The sequence below is a fragment of the Macrotis lagotis genome, chromosome X, assembly GCF_037893015.1.
Source record: "Macrotis lagotis isolate mMagLag1 chromosome X, bilby.v1.9.chrom.fasta, whole genome shotgun sequence".
Lineage (NCBI taxonomy): Eukaryota > Metazoa > Chordata > Mammalia > Peramelemorphia > Peramelidae > Macrotis > Macrotis lagotis.
The window spans coordinates 417501857-417523449 of record NC_133666.1 but is presented as its reverse complement, the minus strand read 5'-3'; the positions used below and the strand labels follow the sequence as shown (position 1 = coordinate 417523449).

The window sequence follows — 21593 nt, the reverse complement described above, 5'->3', positions numbered from 1 at the left end:
ATATTTTTTCTTATGATAATATGTCTTTACAGTAATTGTAATGTCATTAACATTTTTCTTTTCATCAGAAACATATTCTTCAGAAATACTGTGTCTTAACTGTGCAGTGTTTTAAAACAGGGTTTTAATAAAGCATTTCTTAATGACACAAAGACAATTTAAATCCACGTGCCCTACTTGGAAAATTAAAGGCCATCTACTGTCCATAATCTATTCTTCAAAACCTATTAGCATTTGTAGAAGCTCTGAGTGGATATCAAGAGCAATGCACACCAAATAGATGGTACAGTGAATAAGAAATGTGGAATTCATGAGGAAACATAAATTCAAAGCCTTTGCTTCATTTCTGACTTGCTGTGTGATCTTAGGCAGTTCCAATAATCTCCCTGAGGTTCAATATCCTGCACTGGAATGTGTGAATGATTGTGTTTGCCATCTGCTTTCTACACATAGGAGCCATGGAGGAAAAATGAGATCTCTCTGCTAAGTGTTCTAAACTCCTTTGCACAAAGCCTCTAGGAAAAGAGAAAATAATTATTGTGAATCTCTTCATTCAGCTTCCCTCTGCAAAACTGATTACTTCCTGTGTACATGTAGGTCCCATTAACCTGAAAACAGAGGTGATAACAAGTAATGTTCAGGGGATGGAAACTGGGCTAGTGACCCTTAGAGAGAAACTTCTATTTAGTTCTCCTAGTTTCTGTTCTTTAAAGATGGTGATTAGGCTAATGATGATTGTCCTAGAATAAATGGCATGTACATTATTTTTTGCAATATGTTGTAGCAATAATTACCTAGAAAATTATTCTTTAAGGAAGTATCTAGTAGTACTATCCAAAGTCATTTTCTGTCAGTCCAACACAACTATATTGTAGGACTTTTCACTTTTATACTATTAAATTTCCCCAATTGCATATTTTGGGAATTTTATTTCTTTTTTTTTAAATTTTATTTAAGACAATGGGATTAAGTGACTTGCCCAAGGCCACACAGCTAGGCAATTATTAAGAGTCTGAGACTGAATTTAAATTCAGGTCCTCCTGACTCCAGGGCCAATGCTCTATCCACTGTGCTACATAGCTGCCTCTAGGAATTTTATTTCAAAGAATCTTTGTTAAAGACTTTGCAAATGTCTAAAAAAACATTTTATTTAAATCTTGGGGGTAACTTTTAAATATATTAAATTATGTCTAAAAGATCTATTATATGTCATACATCTTGAGTAAATTGATCTGTAATCAAACTTAGAATGATGGCTGTCATATTTTTACACAGAAGCAGCATAGCCCTCGGATCCATTGGGAAATTCTAATGAAAAGAAGCAGTGACTAAATTCTGGTTCTTAAGGTCTATAAAATCTCTAGATTGATATGTTGAATTCACTCTTAGTAAATCCCCAAGCATTTCTATCAATATATAACATCTATCAGTATTCCATCAAGGATAATATTTAAATGGGCTTAATAGGCTAACATATTTACTGTTAAAAAAAAAAAACCCATCTATTGCTATGTGCCCTAATGACCATTTTAAAATGTGTTTAGTTAAACTGGCATTTATGAAGTGCTTATTTATAGACATGATGAGTCTTTTTTTCTTTATTTTTAATATACACATCTATTCTTATTACCCAAAAAATGGTTTCTGATTTTTTGATCATGCACCTCATCAAAAAATTTTGATCCTTTTCCAATATGTGAATATGTATTTATTTATAAATTTATTTATATTATTTTTACTTATTTATGTATATCATAAAACTTACATGATTTAAAAAGATGAAATAATATTTGTTGTTAGAGTTACTAGGGAACCATTGGAGATCGCTGAATAGGGAAGTTACACACTCAGACTTAAAATTTAGAAAAAGTACTTTGGCAACTATGTAGGAAAAAAAAGAATTAAAATAGGAGACTTTAGAGAAGTTTGGGATCATTATAAGAATTCTGTGATTTCTGAAAGAAAATTAAACTCACTCTTCTCCTCCTCTTCAACTCTGTATCTAACTGACTGTAAATTTCCAGTGCCTATGACACACACACTGACTGAGTTCTTTTGCTTTTCTGTCCAATTGTGTATCATCATCTGAACAGTAGGTATTTTTCACGCTTTTGATTTTTCCTGTAGAAATCTATTAAATTCTTGAAAATAATTATAGATTCCATTTAGGTATTTGGAGGAGTGCTGTAATCAGTACTACCTCATCTTCAAATAACAGCAATGGCAGTCCTCACCATCCAAAAAAAAAATCTTCTTTTTCTTAGACTCTTTTAAATTTTATTTTCATTATACAGCTTTAATTTACTTAGCTCCAAGTTAAGGACCCATCTAGAGTGCTTTCTAGGAGAGTAATTTTTGTGTTTTTTTGAAGAAAAGAATTTTTTTGTTGTGCTGTTTGTCTTTCCTAGAAGATATAAATAAATAATCCATTCATTGTAAGGAAGTTCTCAGCAGAATTACTGATATAGTTCAGAAGCAACAGCAAAACTGGCAGCAAAATTGCCTGATCTCATTCAAAATCCATTGACCACCTTGTATTATCCTAAACAACTTGTTCTTTCTTTTGCCTGCAAATGGCAAAAATAGTTTTACTACATTACTATGTTGCTTCATCGTTAAAAGCCACAATATTTATATCTTCATCTCCATTTCCTATTTAACAGCTGCACTTAGCATGATAATAATGAACATAGTACCTGCTGATATTCCCCTTCTTTTGCCTTTGACTATTAAGTAGATCTCTTCCATGAAAGTGGTAAACACATTGTCTCACCTGAAGTTTTTAATCAAAAGGTCATAGCACAAACTTTACCTCTATTTTTGTATCTCTCATGAATCTTACATAATTTTAACATGTACACAAGAAGTATCTTGTTGGAGAGGCTTAAAGGTACTATTTGGCTCTCCTGAATCAGAGACTATTTTAACCAACAAAACTTTAGTACAATAAGAGCTTTCATTCTTTGTAGACTTCAGTCAATTATTAGATGATTTTTTTTAAAAGTCTACCATGGAATATTGTTGTTGATGAAAGCTTGCCTATTCCCTTCTAACATCCACTACAAGGCTGCCTAATTCAAGAATATGGGATGGGAAAGGAGTATAAATAGGCTGTAATTGACATTTTCTTGGTGATCTTTTTTGCTAATAAAGTCTAATTTGCTAATAGTCCAAGATGTTTTTTCCATTCCTTTATATCTTATCCTCCTTCCTTGTGAGTCAATGTTCCAATGTCCTCAAAATTGCATTGTCATCAAAAAAACCTTCTTTCAGTGTACTTAGTCTAGTTCAATAATTTTTTTCTTTTTTATTTCTCTACAAGGTCTATGATATTAGAGTCTAAATGTGGTAGCACAACTGTCCTTGATGAAAAGATTTTGTTATAATAATATTTACAGATTTTCTTCATCTTTTGTTGCTACCCTTCTTCCAGTTTCACCTTTAAATACTCTCAGGATTCCTTAGCCTCCTTCTACTTCTTTCTATTTTATGAAGCAATACTGTGATGGTTTTTCTCTATCTTTCTCTGCAGAATTTTATAAACAGACTCATATTCTTAAATTGGTGTTGTCCTTGGTCATTTGATTTCTCTGATTGGCAAATAGGTCAAGTACTTGCTATTCAATGTGGTTTGTAGATTCCTTTGGTCTTGTGATTATTTCCTCCAAAACAATTTTTATGCATCAAGAACTTAGATACATAAGGTTTTAATCAGACATTATATATTTTTCTCATTTTTATTCTCCTAACCTCACATTAATTTTTACCTTTGTGCTATAACAAGTGGGTGTCCTGATTAAATATAGGAATATCATTCAGAAATGACATCAACATAAATAATGAATCATTTATTGACTTAAATGTAATAATGTAATATTGCTTGTTATTCACCTTCAAATTCTTTTCTCTAAAAAAGAACCCATGAAATAAAGGAATGAGACTTTAGTTTACAAGTTTTTGGTTGCTCATTCCACAATCCTAATTCTTATGCTTGTAAACCTTTATATTGAAATCACACAGTATAAAACTGTAGGTCAATTTAATTTGGAAGGTTTTCCTGAGTTCTTGCAGAATTTCTTTGTGACTTGATCCTCTGCAACAGAGGTTGATACATTATCTATAATTATTTTGGTGGTCTTTTGAGCAAGTGTCATGAGTGTTGTAACATGCTATATCAAATGTCCCATGAAATTATGTTTCTTATTATCTTTAGATGCATGAGAAAGCCAAATCCACATGAGAGAGTTTCTTTCTTTGCCTCTATGGAGAACTTGTGAACCAAAAAGCTTTCCATCGAATAGAATTCTCTTAGCTTCTGATTTTGTTTAAAGAGAGATTGTCGAGATTGACAGGTTCCAAGTCCTCCAGTAATATATCCACTACCTGATTCTTGGACAAGTCTCTTATATTTAAGAGTACCTAGAACTGTTAATGTGAATAAAATTATCTTTCCTCTTTCCTTTCATAATAGGGGCTACATAAGACTTGAAGACTGTGTTGTATTTCTCTTTGTTTCATATAATTCTGTAGCCAAAAAATTTATCAGCAAGGGACCATTTCCCTGGTGAAAATCCATTCCATATTTAGGCAAGATTTGCTTGGAAAGTAGACTCCTCCTATTGCTAGGGCTATATGCAGATTTTTCCATCCACCAGGCTTTTCAGGAATAACCTTCAAAAACTAGTTATATCTACATCATGATGAAGAATCATGATTTTTGCATTCCATATATTGGGCAGCTAGATAGTGCAGTGGATAGAGCCCTGGCCTTGGAGTCAGGAAATCAGAACTTCAAATTCAGCCTTACTAGTTGTGTGATCTTGGGCAAGTCACTTAACCCTGATTGCCATACATCCAAGACCATCTCCAGTTGTTCTGATCCATATCTGGCCACTGGAGGAGAAAGTGAGACTGCTGACTTAGCACAGCACTCATTTAAATCCAATTCATGTGCTTGTCTGTCATGATCTTCTTTGAGAATAAAGAACAAACATTTTCACACATCTCTCACATCCTTCATGGAGTCAGGAATGCCTGATTTTAAAGTCTGTCTCAGATAATTATTAATTGTGTGACCCTGAGAAAGTCACTTAACTTCTTTCATTCTCAATTTCTTCATCTTTAAAAAGAGTACATAGAGAGCTGCTAGGTGGTGCAGTGGATAAAGCACTGGCCCTGGAGTCAGGAGTACCTGGGTTCAAATCCGGTCTCAGACATTTAATATTTACTTAGCTATGTGGCCTTGGGCAAGTCACTTAACCCCATTGCCTTGCAAAAAAAACCTTATGAAAAGGGTACATAACAGATTTATTTCATAGGATTGTTCTGAGGATCATTTATGTATATATATATACATATATATATATATATATATATATATACACACACATATATATGCTTGTAATGGCATCACCTCCCTTGATGTTATTGTCTTCTTTGAGAATGAAGGAGAAAACATCATGTATGTATGTATGTATATGTATTTGACTTATATAAGTATAATAGTTAACATTTCTATACATGTAATACATATATATATATATATATATATTTCTAATACCTGGTTTTTATCACAACAGAACCATAATATAGATAGATAGATAGATAGACAGATGTATACATACATGTGTGAAATATTTTATAGACCATATAAATGCTGATTAGTTAAATAGGTAGATAGGGGGTAGTAATTGTAGCAGTAGTACCAGATAATTTGGTATATAAATCCACTACTTTACTCATTAGAGGTTTATTGATGAAGTTGAATTGAGTTAGGATTAGAATCCTTGAGAAGTAGGGCATTAGTAATGTTTTGGTTATGATTCTGTTGTGGTAAAACCAGGTGTCAGAAACATATAGATATAGATATAGATATAGATATAGATATAGATATAGATATGCATATGTGTGTATGTGTGTGTATAAACATTGCACATATAGGAATGTTAACTATTATACTTATATAATTCATATATATTATATTTAAATTGTATATGTGTAATATGTACATTTCATATATATGATGTTTCCTCCTTCATTCTCAAAGAAGATCATGACATCAAGGGAGGTGATGCCATGACAAGCACCTGAATCATATTTTAGTGAAGAGATGCTGTGTAACCAGTCTCACTTTCTTCTCCAGAGACATCTTGATCCAGTAGCCAAATATGAATCAGGGCAAGTGATGATGGCCCTGGATGCAAGGTAATCAGGATCAAATGACTTGCCCAAAGTCACTTAACTAGTGAGTTGTCAAGTTCTTGAGGATGAATTTGAACACCTATACTCCTTACTCCAAGATCAGCCTATCTACTTTGCCACCTAGCTGCCCTCTATGTATAGTTTGCAGAAATAACTTATTCTACCTCCTAAATTCATGTGGATCTAAAATGTGAATATCAGCATAATTGTATTTTTAATATATTTCTACAGTTTTCTTAAGTTAAACCTCTCTATAAATTAGATCTCCCAACTAGTTCATGAGCCATCACTCAACAGGGTAGCTCCCTATTTCTCATTGACCCATCTAATGTTTTGAAAATGGTTTAATTTCTATAGTTCAAGCTTATTGATGCCTGAACTAAACATTTGGGTAGCAAGGAATGTTTAATTATCTCTCAATAGTATAGAAAGAAATCTATTCCCCCTGCCTAAAAAGAATTATAATCAATGGAAGCAAATTTTTTTCTTTTACCATGAAGATTTATTTACATCATTAAAGCATATAGTTTATCTTATTGATCTTTAAAATTTTATGCATTGAAGGAAGATTTTTTAAGGTGGAAAAATCTTTGAAGGAAGAAAATATGTTTACTTTGTTAATAAAATTCAGAAACGACATTTTCTAAATACTATTCAAGATAAAAGATCTTGAGAGGAAGAGATTTCAAAGGTCACTTGATTCAATCCCTCATTTAACGAATGAGGAAATCCAGGTCTCAAGAACCTGAATAACTTGTCTAAAATTATACAACCAGTTAGTGGTAGAGCCAAGTTAGGGCTTTTGACTTCAAATTTCCTGATTTTTCTACTGTAGTAGTCTACCAAAGCCAATTGAAATAAGTTCTTTGTTCAAACAAGTCAATCACTAAATTTTCAATGTGAACATTTATACCTTGGAAATTGGTAAATGTGATTCAGGATTTGATTTATTATTTTGTTGATTTCTAGACTGAAGAAACTGATGGGAGAAAACATTGATTATGCAGCTTAAGCTTTAAAATGTGTTGGTGCATACCACCTCAAGAACTGGTTATTAAACATTTGCTAGTACACCCCTGATCATGTATGATTAAATAATATAAAAATTTATGTTTCAGTTAAATCTATCATACTTGTCTTGCCATTTAGATGAATTGAATGAAATTTGTTGAATTTGGGAGAAAAAGGAAAAATGAGGTTGTGAGACAAGAATAGCAGAAAGAAAAAATGAGGTTCATGAATGTCATCTTGAAACTTTATTAGTTAAGTAGTGAAATCCCAGAGGTCATAAACCCTGGGCTCATTAAGAATGTAGAAGAAATTATTAGTAGCATTTTCCATTCATTGAATAGGCTTTAATTACAATTGTTTTAGAGAAAAAGACTAGAATATAAAGTTTTAAAATGGATTTTAAAAATCTTGAAGAAAAAGTTTAATTGGGTGAAAAAGGCTGAAAGAGTAAGAATGTCAACTGCTATGGCAATGACTAGTGGAGTTTCTCATGTTCCTGTTCTATGTAATAAAAATGACTTGGATAAAAGTATTCTTTTTTTCTGATTTGTCCACAAAGCAAGAGAAAACCAGAAAGTTGAACAACAGAACTGGGATCAAAATGGTACAAATCTAATGAGATAAAACTTAATGGATATAAATATAATGACCCATACTTTGAGATAAAAAAAATCAATTGTACAAGAACAAGGTAGGGAACATATAGATATGCAACATTTTTATATGAAGAAATCAATGGGTTTTTGAAAACTTTGAGTTTACTGAGTCCGTAGTATAATATGACAGTCAAATAAATTTTTTATTGTTGGTCAGTTTTTTCAGTCATGTCTGACTCTTTATGATCCTTTTTGGTTTTTTTTTTAGCAAAAGTACTAGAATAATTTGCCATTTCCTTCTCCAACTCATTTTACAGATGAGGAAACTGGGGCAAACAGCATTAAATAACTTGCCCAGGTTCACACAACTAGCAAATGTCTAATGTCTAAGGCCAGATTCGGACTCGGGAAGATGAGTCTTTCTGTCTCCAGAACCAGCACACTATTCACCACATCATCTAGCTGGTGAGAAAACAATTTTAGTCCATGCATAGTATTCAGAATCTGGGAGACTTCATAGTCCCACAGTTCTCCACCCCAGTCAGTTTGAGTCTGGAACATTGTCTTATAAGTTTTGGAAGTATATAGACAAGTTGAAGTGAGTCACCAGGATTGCCTTGCACCCAGGGCTATCTCTAGTCATCTAGATTCATATCTGGCCACTGAACCCAGATGACTCTAGAGGAAAAAAGGGAAGCTAGTGACTTAACACAGCACCTCCTCACTCAAATCCAAATCACTTGCTTGTCATGGTATCATCTTCCTGATGTCACGGTCTTCTTTGAGAATGAAGGACAAATATCATCAATCAGGATAATGAGGAGCCTGATAGTGATATGTAAACATTGTTGAGAGGAACTCTGGAGTTTAGACTGGAAAAGAGAATATTTAAGGGGCATGTAAAAGTTATCTTCCTGTGACTCAAATACAAAGGGCAATGTGTTAGATTTGTTTTACTTGATCCTGAAGAACAGACATAGGAAGGATAAGTGGAAGCAAATTTGGTTTCATTCTTTCATCAGAAAGAAAAGCTTCTAACAATTAGTTGGTCCAAAGCAGATTGAGATACATTGGGAGATATTAGGATCACCTCCATTAATGATATTTAAGTGGTTGTGTTGTCCTTTGTGTTTGAAGAGAACCAGTATGACACCATGATGTCAGGGCCAATATACAATGTATTCAGCAGTACACACCAATGCCAGATTGGAAGACCCTATCACAAGTTAGACACAAATAGTCCATATGACTATTTGGAAAGGAGATGCCTCTAATTTGCACATCTTTGTTTTCCAATTATATACAATAGTAGTTTCTACCTATCATTTTTTGTAATGTTTTGAATTTTACAATTTCCCCCCAACCTCCCTTCTATCCCCCAATTACCCCCATACAGAAGGCAGTCTCATAATCTTTATATTATTTCTATGATATACCTTGATCACAATTGAATGTGTTCATAGAAAAATCACATCCTTGAGGAAAAAATAAAATATAAGAGATAATAAAATTACATAGTACATAAGACAACTTTTTTCAATTGAAGGTAATAATCTTTGGTCTTTGTTTAAACTCAACAATTATTTCTTTGGATACAGATGGTATTCTTTGTTGAAGATACCCCAAAATTGTCCCTGATTATTTGCACATCTTCTTTATAATGTTTGAGTATCATTGAACCAAATGTTAAAGTTTGGGGGTTTTTTAAGTGTTTTTTAAAGGAAATTAAAGTCTAGTGATATTCAGCTAAATTTCTTTCTCTGGGCCCCAAACATTGCTGAAATTCTTTGTCAAAGAGTATTCAATGATTTTGTGTCCCTGCTAATTTTCCCTGCTATATTGTCAGCACCTTGTCATGTTTGAGCCTCAAACATAGTTCTTGGTACAGAGTATATTGTTAAATGGCTATTGGATAAACAATTAAAATTTCTTTAAATCCAACTATATGATATTACACTTATCCTGATTAAATTTTATCTTCTTCCATCCTATCAAAGGACTTTTGATCACTGATTCTATCATATAATATATCTGTCATCCTCCTAGCTTCCTTTCCTCTCAAAATGTAACCAACATGCCATTTATGCCTTCATTCAAATACTTTTTAATATTATTCTACAGAACTGGGTCAAGGACATAGCCTCGAGCATTCCACTAGAGGCTTGCTTCCAAGTTGACAATAGTCTATCAAGGAACTCTATTTGGGTCTGATCATTCAACCAGTTCCAAATCCTTTAAATGTACTAACTAATCATCGAGTTCACACAAGGATAGCATAAGAAATTCCCAACCACAATCCAGATATCAAACTCTTTTGATGGCATTTTTCTGATCCACTCATCTGATTAAACTGTCAGAAAAGGAAATGAGGATAATTTGATGAATATTTTAAAATTTACTTAGATTGGCACTTATTGACCTCTTTCTTACTTCTGTGCTTATAAACTAACCCTTTAAGAACATGTTCTAGAAATTTATAAGTAATAGAGATCAAGTTCACTAGACTACAGATTAAAAAATCTGTGCATTTGCCCATCCCCAGCCCTAACATTTCTCCCAATTGTCACATTTCCTCAGAGGTTATAGCCATAATATCTTTTATAGCTAATTCAAATATTTACTCCAATTGAACCACTAAATGTGAAATATTGTCCTGGAAGAATGACACAATGAATTGATGAAATGAATATTTCACAAAACATAGAATCATAGACTCCTAGTTGACAGAGACTATAGAGGATGTTGATTCCAATCCCATTATTTTACAAATGAAGAAACTGAGGCTCAGTATGATTAAATCAATTTCCTAGAGTAGCAGAATTACTAAATGCCTAAGGTGGGATTCAGACTCAATTCTGATCCCATGCCCAGTACTCTATTGACCATGCCACCCAGCACTCTCAGTGCCCTGTTTATTATTTCTTTTTCTCCTCACCAATAAGAAGATGATAGCCCTTTGATAGAAGAAATAAAAGTTAATAAAAATCGAATAATTCTTCCCTCTCTCTTTTGTCTGTTTTCATTTTTCTGTCTACATCAAATAATGGAACTTTTCTTTTTTTGTTATCTTCATTCCCTTGACAGTACACCAAAAACATTTCCCCCACCTCTCTCCATTTTCAGCATTACTCATAAATCTCAACTCATATTGGCCTCAAACTTTGCTGACAAGGGAGATGGGAGGTTCTCAGGAGCTTTGTTAATATTGAGAGGTAGTTGGGGCAGGAGGTTGGCTAGGTAAGTAGGAATCTCATTATAAAAGGCATTTAATGTCAGTAAGTTTTGCCTCAGACTCAGCTAATTGGAATAGCAGGGATATATCCACAAAAATATGGAAACAGTACACTTATGCCTCAGACAGGACCCTGCCTGCTGGAAGTGACTCCTACTAGGAAACTGCCTCCCATCAAGCCCTTTTATATCACTTTTCCTTTGGGACAGTTCCCTATTCTGATTCATGATAGAAAGCACATATCCTTTTAAAAACTTCACTCTAAAATTTCTCTCCATTGGAACTCACTGAATATAAATAGATGTTTCAGACGATATTAACTCTCCACCACATTATATATAAAATACTAAACTCATTTTCAACCCACATCCCTCCAATAGCCACTACCATACCTCTATGATCCCCACTGATGACCCGGAGAGGTCATTTAATGATACATTCTCCAAAGAGCTGAGTTGTTGAAATGAAAAATACATAGTTGAGATGAAAAATACATAGTATTAAAGATTTGACTTTTTCTTTTCCTGCAGCGTCTAACATCAGAGAGATAGCACTCAAAAATAATTGTTGAATAGGTCCTGCACCAGATGGTAGATGTTTTAAAGGGTGGTTTTTCTTCTTTTGGACCTCAGGTTCTTCATTTGTAAGAAAATGGGATTGAATTTGAAGTTGTAACATTCATTTTGTTTAATTAAAGCATAATATCCCTGTTGTATATACTAAAACAACAAAACAAAACCTCTAAATATTTTGATTACTAATACCTAGTTAGGAATTTGTATATCTGCTCCTTTTTTACTAGAAATTTTTATAGTATCTTTTTAAATTGAATGATTTAATGTCTGATTCAATTCAATCTAATTCAAATATTTAGACCAGAATGGGAATAAGGTCAGTAAAGAATGTTACAGAAAGTTCACACTGTTGTAAAAACAACTCTTGTGATGTGACAGAAAACAGGATATCCCCCAGATGTCACTCAAGAAAGCTTTTGAAACTTTGAAGATAGATAAGAGACCAACTTGTTATAAATTAAATAAAGACAGATACATGGACTTTGAATTCCCAGGAAGAATCCAGACTAGTTGGATGCTTAATGGGGATTCTGATTAGAAGATAAAAGAGAGATAGAGAGAACACTAACCGTACCAGAGGAAAGAGAGTTGTTTGCCATTTGGGGCTCAGAATTTAGCAGCTCTATCAGCCCTATGCATGTCAGCAGAGTCTTTGAAGCCAAGTCTCTGGTAATAGTACACTGCCCATAAAATAAAAACCATGCCTTTTGTGGAATTAGATGAAGGAATCAAGCTTGGTTCCAGTTATGGGAGTTGATTTCCTTTTTATTTGGAGGTAACTGACATTAGAGAGAATAAAAGGGTGTGAAGTTGTGTTTTGGCAATGGAAAATAGGATTAAGTTTCAAAAGAGATTTTCTTTCCTTGAATCCTTTCATGTCTGGGATTTCCACCAATAACTATCTCTAGGTTCTGTGAACCACATGCAATGTGAAATGACTTGAGTTGGCAAAGATCTGCTAGTCAGAGTTAGTGTGGTGATATGAGGAGGAAACATTAGATATATTTTCTACTTATCATCTGTGTGACTATGAGCCTAAATGTCCTCATTGGCAAAATGAGGGAGTTGGACCAAATGATCATTTGGATTGTTTTTTTACTGTAAATTATATGATCTTGGTAAAGTGGGAATCCTTTGATGAAATACATGGAATTTCTATCCTTTTAAAAATGCATATTTGTCTTCTGTGACAGTTTTTAAGATGAAATTTCATTGAATTTTAGTCAAATTAGTTTGATATGAATACAGAGGCCATCAAGGTGCTGGCAAAAGCATCCTCCCAGCAAGGGAACTCCTTCCCTCTCTAGGCTATTTACAACTTATCCAGATACTAGGAGCCCTAGAAGATCAAGTGTTATAGAGTGCCCTTTCACCCCAGTTTCCCCTTTATCTCCTCATTCCTTTCTCCCCTCCAGGATTTATATTGCCCTTATCTCCTTACCTCAGTGTGAGAAATCCAAGACTTACCATCTACTTATATGATCAAGTTCTGACCTCTCTTCTCAATGCTAATGAATGAAAAAAAAAACACTTTAGTTCCAACTCCCCTGCCCTGTGAAAAGGATATGGAGGCTGACTCTTAGATGAGCAGGGAGTTTTTCCTAGAATCTTTCCACTAAAATGACAAAATTGTTCCATAAGGAAAATTTGGCTGACTGTCAGAGTTCAGCCACCTAAGTGATTTCAACCTTTATGTAAAGGTATCACATAAACTAAAGCATATCCCTTAGTTTTATGGAAAGAGAAAAAAGGTTAAGATTTTCTATTAAGAGATGACTAGAACTGTAATTGAATTGGATGAATTTGTGCCATAATATGACATAGAACATGTAGCCTGTTTTGGAGTCTTGGAGAGTTAGTTCTTAGAGAGACTGCAGTTTTCTGAATAGCTAGGGAGGTCTTAATATGAATAAGATACAACAGATTAATATGATTCTAAGGGATCAGGTTCCAGAATCTCTTCTTTCTAGTGAGTTAAGGTCATCAACTTGCCCAAATCCCAGTAAATAAGTTCATCAAGTTATTTTGTAAGGCAAAATCATTTTTGATAAAGAAATGGGTATGGAGAGACAGATTAATAAAGTTACCCCTAGGATCCCTAATTAGTATAGTTTTTTACAAATCAACATATGCTTAAAGGAAAACAATGCAAAAAAAGGTAGAAATTGGAAGATATGAGGTCAAAATTCAGAGATTAATGATTTCAAGTTTAGAGATGTTGGCTATATCCAAAAATCTGTTAAAAATTAGATATATTAAAAAATTCTTGTATTGATATAGTTTGTTAAGGTGATAAAAATAATAACTGACTTTTAAGTAGTACTTTATAGATATTGTCTCATTTGAATCTTATAATGACCCTATGAGAAGGATGCTACAGCATTATTATTCCATCTTTACAGAAAATAAAATTGAGTTGCAAAGAGGTTATTTAACTTTCTTGAAACTAGTAAATCAGTTCTTCCTGATTCCACGTCTATTGTTATATTCACACTACCTGATAAACAGTATTATGAAGTATTAAAGAGAACTAATGAGATCTTTACACCAGGTAGTGAGATGGATAAGATGATATTTCAGGTCCCTTCCAATTCTCTAATTCTATAATGTGTATTAAAGTGCTTTATAAGTATAAGCTATAATTAAGATTCAAATATATATTTGATCTCATTGACTTGGATGTCCCCTCCAGTGATGTAAATTGTAATCCATCCATGCTTGATCATCCTGTGCCCTCTCATGACTTCAACACAAGGGATCCACCCAACATCCAAAAAGCCTTATTTGCTTTATCCTGAATTCTGAAGCTACTAATGAAACCTGTCTACCCTGTCCTTCATCTTTGCTACCTGACCATTCTATTTCCTTTTCCTGTCATGCCATTGGGAGCTGATGCTAACTCTTACCTTTGTGATTTTTATTATTATATTAATAATAATAATAATAATATATTAAAATAAAATTAAATATTTGTTGATCACTCAACAGTTAACAAAATATTTCCTTGACCATAGAAGAAGAAGAAGGATATTTAACAAATATTTGCAGTAAAAACACAGTGAGGTGATTTAAGGCTCTCTTTCCTCTGAGTTGTCCATGGCAGTCTTCTAGTCGGGCATCAGACAAGGGGTTAGAGTTCCATGTGAATTTTTTTTTTCTCATATGACAAGAAGTTATAAACAGTCAATCAGTCAATAAGTTTTGTTTGTTTGTTTGTTTGTTTTTGCTAGGCAATGGGGTTAAGTGGCTTGCCCAAGGCCACACAGCTAGGTAATTATTAAGTGTCTGAGACCGGATTTGAACCCAGGTTCTCCTGACTCCAGGGCCGGTGCTTCATCCACTGTGCCACCCAGCTGCCCCAGTCAATAAATTTTTATTATTAAACCCACTATATATATCAGGTAAATTTTTGGGATACAAACAAAAGAATCCAGTGCCAACTGAGTTTTGAGAATGGTTTCAATATCTTTTAAGAGAAAAGAACCAGCCTTAATCATTACTTTGGGACTCTTATGGATATATTTCTCTTACTCCACACACAGTTCCTTGATTACACCTTTTAATCTCACTTTACCTTGTAAATCTTCATTAGCTACATGTTTCAGTTTGTTCATACCTACCCCACTCTTCTTCATTGTATCCTAGGTAATACTCATTTTCAATTCTTCAAACTTTTGTGTTCAATGTTTCAGTCACACAAAACATTGTCAGAAGCCATTTTTACTATAGTTCCATGAATGACTTGGCCCTGCTGCTTGGGGAAATAGGATGGGCTATATCAACATTCCATAATAAATGGAATGAGTTTGGGATCATCTATGTGGATGATTATGTGTAAATTTCTATGACCATCCATGTGCCTAAATTTACCAAATTTTATTCTCTCATTGTTCCTCTTCCACAAAGTAAGTAGAAACTCAATCCTCCCTCAATCCATTATATTCTATAATCAAATGGTCAAAAACTTTCTCATTTCCCCTTCATTAGCCAATGAGTGAAACAATTCAGGCTGCTTGGAAAAGGAGTCATTTTAACATAGGATGGAAGAAAATAAGCATTTATTAAGTTCCTACTAAGTAACTTAACAAATATTATCTTATTTGATCCTTATATCAATCCGGGGACATAAATGCTATTATTATACCCATTTTACAGTTGAAAAAAATTGAGGTGTATACAATACCACCTCACTGCCTTTGTCAATCAAATAAGAAAGCCAAAATCATCAAACTACAAACATCATTACAATGAAATTTTTGTCTATTGAAGTTATTTTACATCAACTGTGCTTTTTTGATAGAAACCAGGTTACACAGAATGCTTTTCTGGTTCTGATCCTCTGAGAGTCACTGTTTATAATGAAAGCATCTAATTATATGCTCTCTCTACATGAGGTAAAAGGAGGTGAGTGAAAAATTAGAGTACTTTTTGACTCTGTCATCAAGTAGTAATCTTAATCAAATAAAGGCATAGATAGCAAAAACAAAGTTGGATGAAAAAATTGCATAAAAACAATGCTCAGCTACATTTTTAAAAAGATGAAATTAATAGACATAAATCTAAAGTCCTTCATTTTTGTTTAAAAGAAAGGAAAGAAGAAGGAAAGAAAAGAAACTCGGGGAGAAGAGTTTTTCCTGACTGCAGGTTCAGCACTCTATATATTGTACCACCTAGCTGCCATGTTACCCAAATAAAAAAGACAAAAATCACTATACTGCAAATATTGTTACAATGAAATTTTTGTATATCAAAACTATTTTGCATCAATTGTGCTTTTTTTTTTGACCAGCTGCAATACAAACCAGGTTATTTGATCCTCTGGTTCATATAAACTGAAGAGGTCAGTCTATCTAAACTGCAGTTCAAAGTCCAAGGGATGTGAATTTCCATGTGACACAAGCTTATTGGCTTAAAAGTGAACATAATCTTAGGTTCATTCATAGAAGCCTTAAAAAGTCTCTGGAATACAAGAAGTAGAAGCCCTACTGTCCTCTATCTTAATCTAACCACATCTGGAGTTTGGTTTGGGGTATCACAACTTAAGGAAGACCTGGAAAATGGAAATGAGTTAAAATGAAGTTCTCCAGAATATGGAGGGAACTCTAAATTATATCACACAATTAGTAGGCCTGCTCAGGCATGAATTCTCCCTGGTGTTCACTTGTTCACAGACACACAGACACACACACACACGCGCGCGCACACACACACGCACACACATAGACAAATACAGATAGAGACCCATACAGCAAAAGACACAAAGGCAAATACTAAGCTACACAAAAGAGGTCTGTGTATGCACACAGCATTTAGAGGGATCATGTAGTAAAGGGATTGCTCCAGACAGAGATATGAAAGGAGAAAAGGAAAGATGCTCCATGGGAATGAGAAGAACAAGGTTCAGACCCTCATTGAAAAAAAAAATGGGAGAAGAGGCAAGGTAGCCTGGCTTCACTCAGACTTAGGCATGTGAAAGGTTCCAAAGTGGAAAAAAGACTATTTAAGGGAACATCTTTGACTTGTCCCTTAGCTAGCATAATCACATGGATCAAAGAAGGAGATTGTATAAAACAGAAAAATGTTGCTTGACACCCTTTAGAAAGAAGTGGAAGGATTTTCCTTACTCTAGAAGATTCAGATACAAGCCCATTCAGAAGTTTTGAAGAACGAAATTTGAAAGTTGTTCTATATCTGATATGTTGTCAGCCTTAATGTTTTCAGGAGAGCTAATAGTCTTTAGAGAAAATAAGGAATATTCTGAAGTATTCTATAATATTTGAAGTATTTAAAGAGATGGCATGTGGAAGAGGGAGTAACATTATTTTGTTTGGCTCAGGGGATAGAACTCATAGCTATGGATTGAGGTTGCTGAGTGACTGAAGCCATCCAGAAGTGCAATGGGCTACCTCATAGAATCCACCTACCTCGGACAGGTTTTAAATTGTGTTCTGTCTTAAGTTGACATAAAAAGTTCACTTAATATCCCAAACTGCCTACCAAAGCCATCTAAACCACAAAAGATCAAATAGTTCAGAAAGCACAAAAAATAATGTTGAAGATATCTATGTGATTCCTTCTTTCCTTGACTGTGTTCAAATCCCTTTTTGATAATTTGCAATAGAAATAAATATCAGCTCTGCTTTATTTTTACTGCTCATAGAGTAAAATAAGAGTTTTCTACAAAATAGGAAGTTAAATATTCTCTTGGAATCAGGAAAATCATAATAATGAAATTTAACTTACAGAATGGGGGGGTCTTAATTTTAGTGTTTAGACTTCTTTTAGTGGTTTACTGAAACCTATATCTAGATCTCTATCTGTCTGTCTTTCTCTCTGTCTATCTATCTATCTATCTATCTATACCCTTTAGGAGGTTCCCAAGTCAAGAAATCTGGCTATAGAATCAGAGAAGTTAAAGAGAGCTTTAAATATTACTCATCTCTTGGTTTATCTTCTTGCTAAATCTTTCTAAAGAAGCAGACTCTCTTAAAAACTCTTTAGGCAAGGAGAATTACACCTTTGTAATTTCATAATACCTTAGAAATGGGATGATATGCATAATATTATTTCACACTTGCATAGAATTTTGGATTTTATAAAATATTTGCCTCTAAAACAACCACGTGGAGTTGTCAGTAGATTATTTTTACCTCCCTTTTACAGAGGAGGAACAGGATCAGAGACATTAAGTGATTTATCTTCATTCATCTCCAGTCTAATGAACCTATTGTTAACAGTCTGTTTTGGACCTCCTTCAAGAAAACCATTACTAAAAGAACCTAGATCCTCAGGATTGGCATCTAACATATGACAAACATATTATCTCAGTAAGATTCAACTATGGGGGCATGCTTCAATATTGTGTAACTACTGGATTGTTAAATTTTTGATGTGAGCATTTGTACCATTTTACAGAAACTGTACAGAAACTATAAAATGCCACAAATCAAGACTTGATTATAAGTTTGCTGAATTCTAGACTTAAGAAAGTGATGGAGAATATGATATTATGCAGATCAAACTTAAAAGTATGTGGTATATATTTTGCTCAGGTAGTCAGTTATTAAATTTACTGGCACACCCCTGCTAGTTGTCCCTTATTAGAAGATCCCCTCCACTATATTTTAATACAGGTCACAAAAGGGTATAAATTTAAAGGGAAATTTGCCATCTATAATAAGGTTTGGATTCCATTAAACAGAGTAAAAATTAATATATTTATATTTTTCTAAATTAATACCCATGGAAATGTTTGTAAAAACTCATAGAGACATTTGTATAAATTATAAACATGTCATACAGACATGTTTATAAGTTGGTTGTACATAGAAAAAATTAAACCAATGCAAATAACAGAATTTTTAACTAAAACATTATAAATTGTTCATTATCGAAGTGATACAGGAATTTATGGACACAGAGAAATACTTTAAATAGAAACAAATTTTATAATCTTTTTCTGAACTGTTAAAACATTTAAATCCTGTAATTATATATATATATATATATATATGTATGTGTGTGTGTGTGTGTGTGTGTGTGTGTGTGTGTGTGTGTGTGTGTATGGAACTGATTCCATTGTTTTGATACCTTTAGATGAAAAATGAGTTAGGTTACCCTCTTCTTCCACCTTTTTCCTCTGCAAATATTGAAGCTTAGTGTGAGCCTGAAAGGTCATTTCTGGACCAGAACTAGGGTTTCAACAAGGCAAAGTCATTATCTTAAAAGGGGTCATGGGAAACATGAGGAGAAGAGCCATTATTTTAGCCAAAGAGGTGACTTAATTATGCATGGCTGAAAAACTACCATAAAGATGGATTGATGTTGTGCCCACAAGCCAGGCCCTTGACTATGAAACCGGAATCTGGCCTAGTTATGGTGTTTGAATATAGTGGGAGGAATCATCTTGTCACCCATCCCTCCCTTTCTACAAGGTCACAGAAGAATATCAGAGTTATTTGATAATCTTTCCTATGGAGAAAAAAAGAATTTATCCCTCAAAACCTTCGTGATATCTCTGTGAGGTAGGTCGGTACTGCTATCACCATTTTATAGATGATAAAACTGAGGTTCAAAAAAAATAATAATTTAAATTATGTAGCATTTTAAAGTTTGCCAAGAGCTTTATATATAGTATCTCATTTAAGTCTCCACAACTCTGTGAGGTAAGTACTGAAAGCATTATTATTATCATTATTATTATTATTATTATTATTATTACTACAGATGGGGAAACCAAGGCATAGAGTTCCATGTTCACATGAGTTGTAAATAGCAGAAGCAGAATTTGAACCTAAGTTTTCCTGAACCCAAGTCCTTCACCCTACACAGTATTAGATAACTAATAAGTACTGGAGTTGGGAGTGGAACACCAAATGCAGTGTTTCCTATTTCTTCACATGCCCTATTCTGTATAGTAAGCTTAATGTGGAGAGCCTAAGTTCTGCTAGCACGTGTATCCAACTTCACACCCCACCCCTATCCATTTTGAAGGGAATGTTGTCCAAGAAATACCACCTCTGAGAGTGGGGAGAGGCAGAGAACACCTTGCATTGTGTCACCTATTGATTATCACCCTCTTGATAATTCAGGAACTTAAGCATTAAGAAGAGAGTTGGCGATAAACTGATCCACAGGACAAAGAAAGAAAATGCTTTAGTGCTACCAACAAATACAGAAAATTTACTTTCCATTACCAAAAGATCCTTATCCATAAAACAGTCTTCACTTGCCTCTACAGGGATGCTGTGAAAATAACTGATGAACAGATACTATTGAAATGTTGGTTGTTTCTTTTCTCCTTTTTCTTTTGTAACTTCTATTACAATGTTCTTGGAGCAAGTGAAGGAAGAGGGATTTATTAGGAAATAAGGGGGGATAAGAAGAGAAAAAAAGAGCCTCAACAATGGACAGGGCATTAGAACTAAGATTTCATTGCTATAGAGCAATGAAGTTACCAGAAGTGGTCACTCCCTCTACAAATGTAAGTCAACACCTTCTCTAAAACTTTGAATTCTTAGTGAGTTTTCCCGAACACTGTTAGCTCATGTATGAGAAGACATAACTAGGATAGGTAAAACCGGATCTTCCTGGCTCCAAGGTACTCTCTTTCTGTACTAGGCTATCTCCAAGGATATCAATAAAAATAAGATTTTTAAAAAGGAGGAAAAATCAATAACAGTGGCAGGAAGACACGTGGAATCACTTAAAGAATGGATCACTGCCCAACATTCATATCACCATTAAACTCAGATTCTCAACACCTAAAATTCTTTATGCACAAATCCTGGGTTTGAATTCAACTAAAATATACAACTTTACTTTTATTTCATCTCACTTGATTGGAATTAAGGTTTTTTCATTTCAACAGAAATCACTTCAATTTCCTGTGCTTATAAATGTGCTTATAGTGAAAGAGCTTCAGAAGAGAATCTGATACAGAATAGTATTTTAGTTCCTTTTTAGAGATGAAGAAAAGGGAGATGTCAAGATAGAAAATTTTCATGTTGAATTCAAGACCAGGCCTAGGCTAATATTCTTAGAAGCTAAGGTTTATTCATCTCACAAAGCCAAATTACCTTTACTTTTTGTCACCCCAGGATGAAACACCCTCCTTGAGTGTTTTTAGCCCTTCGAGGGCAATGATCTGTGGAATGTGATACTCAATGGTATAAGAAAGGCAGGCATTTCAGAAAGATGGATAGTAGATGTTATGGGAAAGAGAGTGATATCCTCATTGCTGGCACCCTCAGGTGGCTCATTAGTAATATTATTCACTTGTTTCCCCCAAGTCAAGAGAAAAAAAAGTGTAAGGTTGAAAAACAGTAGTAGAATTAGCAGTGGGAAAGCAGATCAATTTACAAAAAGTAGTTTTTCTTAAAAGAGAATTTAAAGTGATTCTTTAAACACAGACATTTTTAAAGTAGATATATTTCAGTAACTTGTAAACAAGAAGAATTTATGGTTAGCTTTTATGTC

At 33.8% G+C, this 21593-nt stretch overlaps 1 protein-coding gene across 1 annotated transcript in view; it reads left to right on the top strand.

Annotated features, from left to right (window-relative positions):
• CLVS1 (clavesin 1) overlaps positions 1-21593 on the top strand; it is a 166544-nt gene that overhangs the window by 67048 nt on the left and 77903 nt on the right. The gene's annotated exons all lie outside the window — the stretch shown is intronic.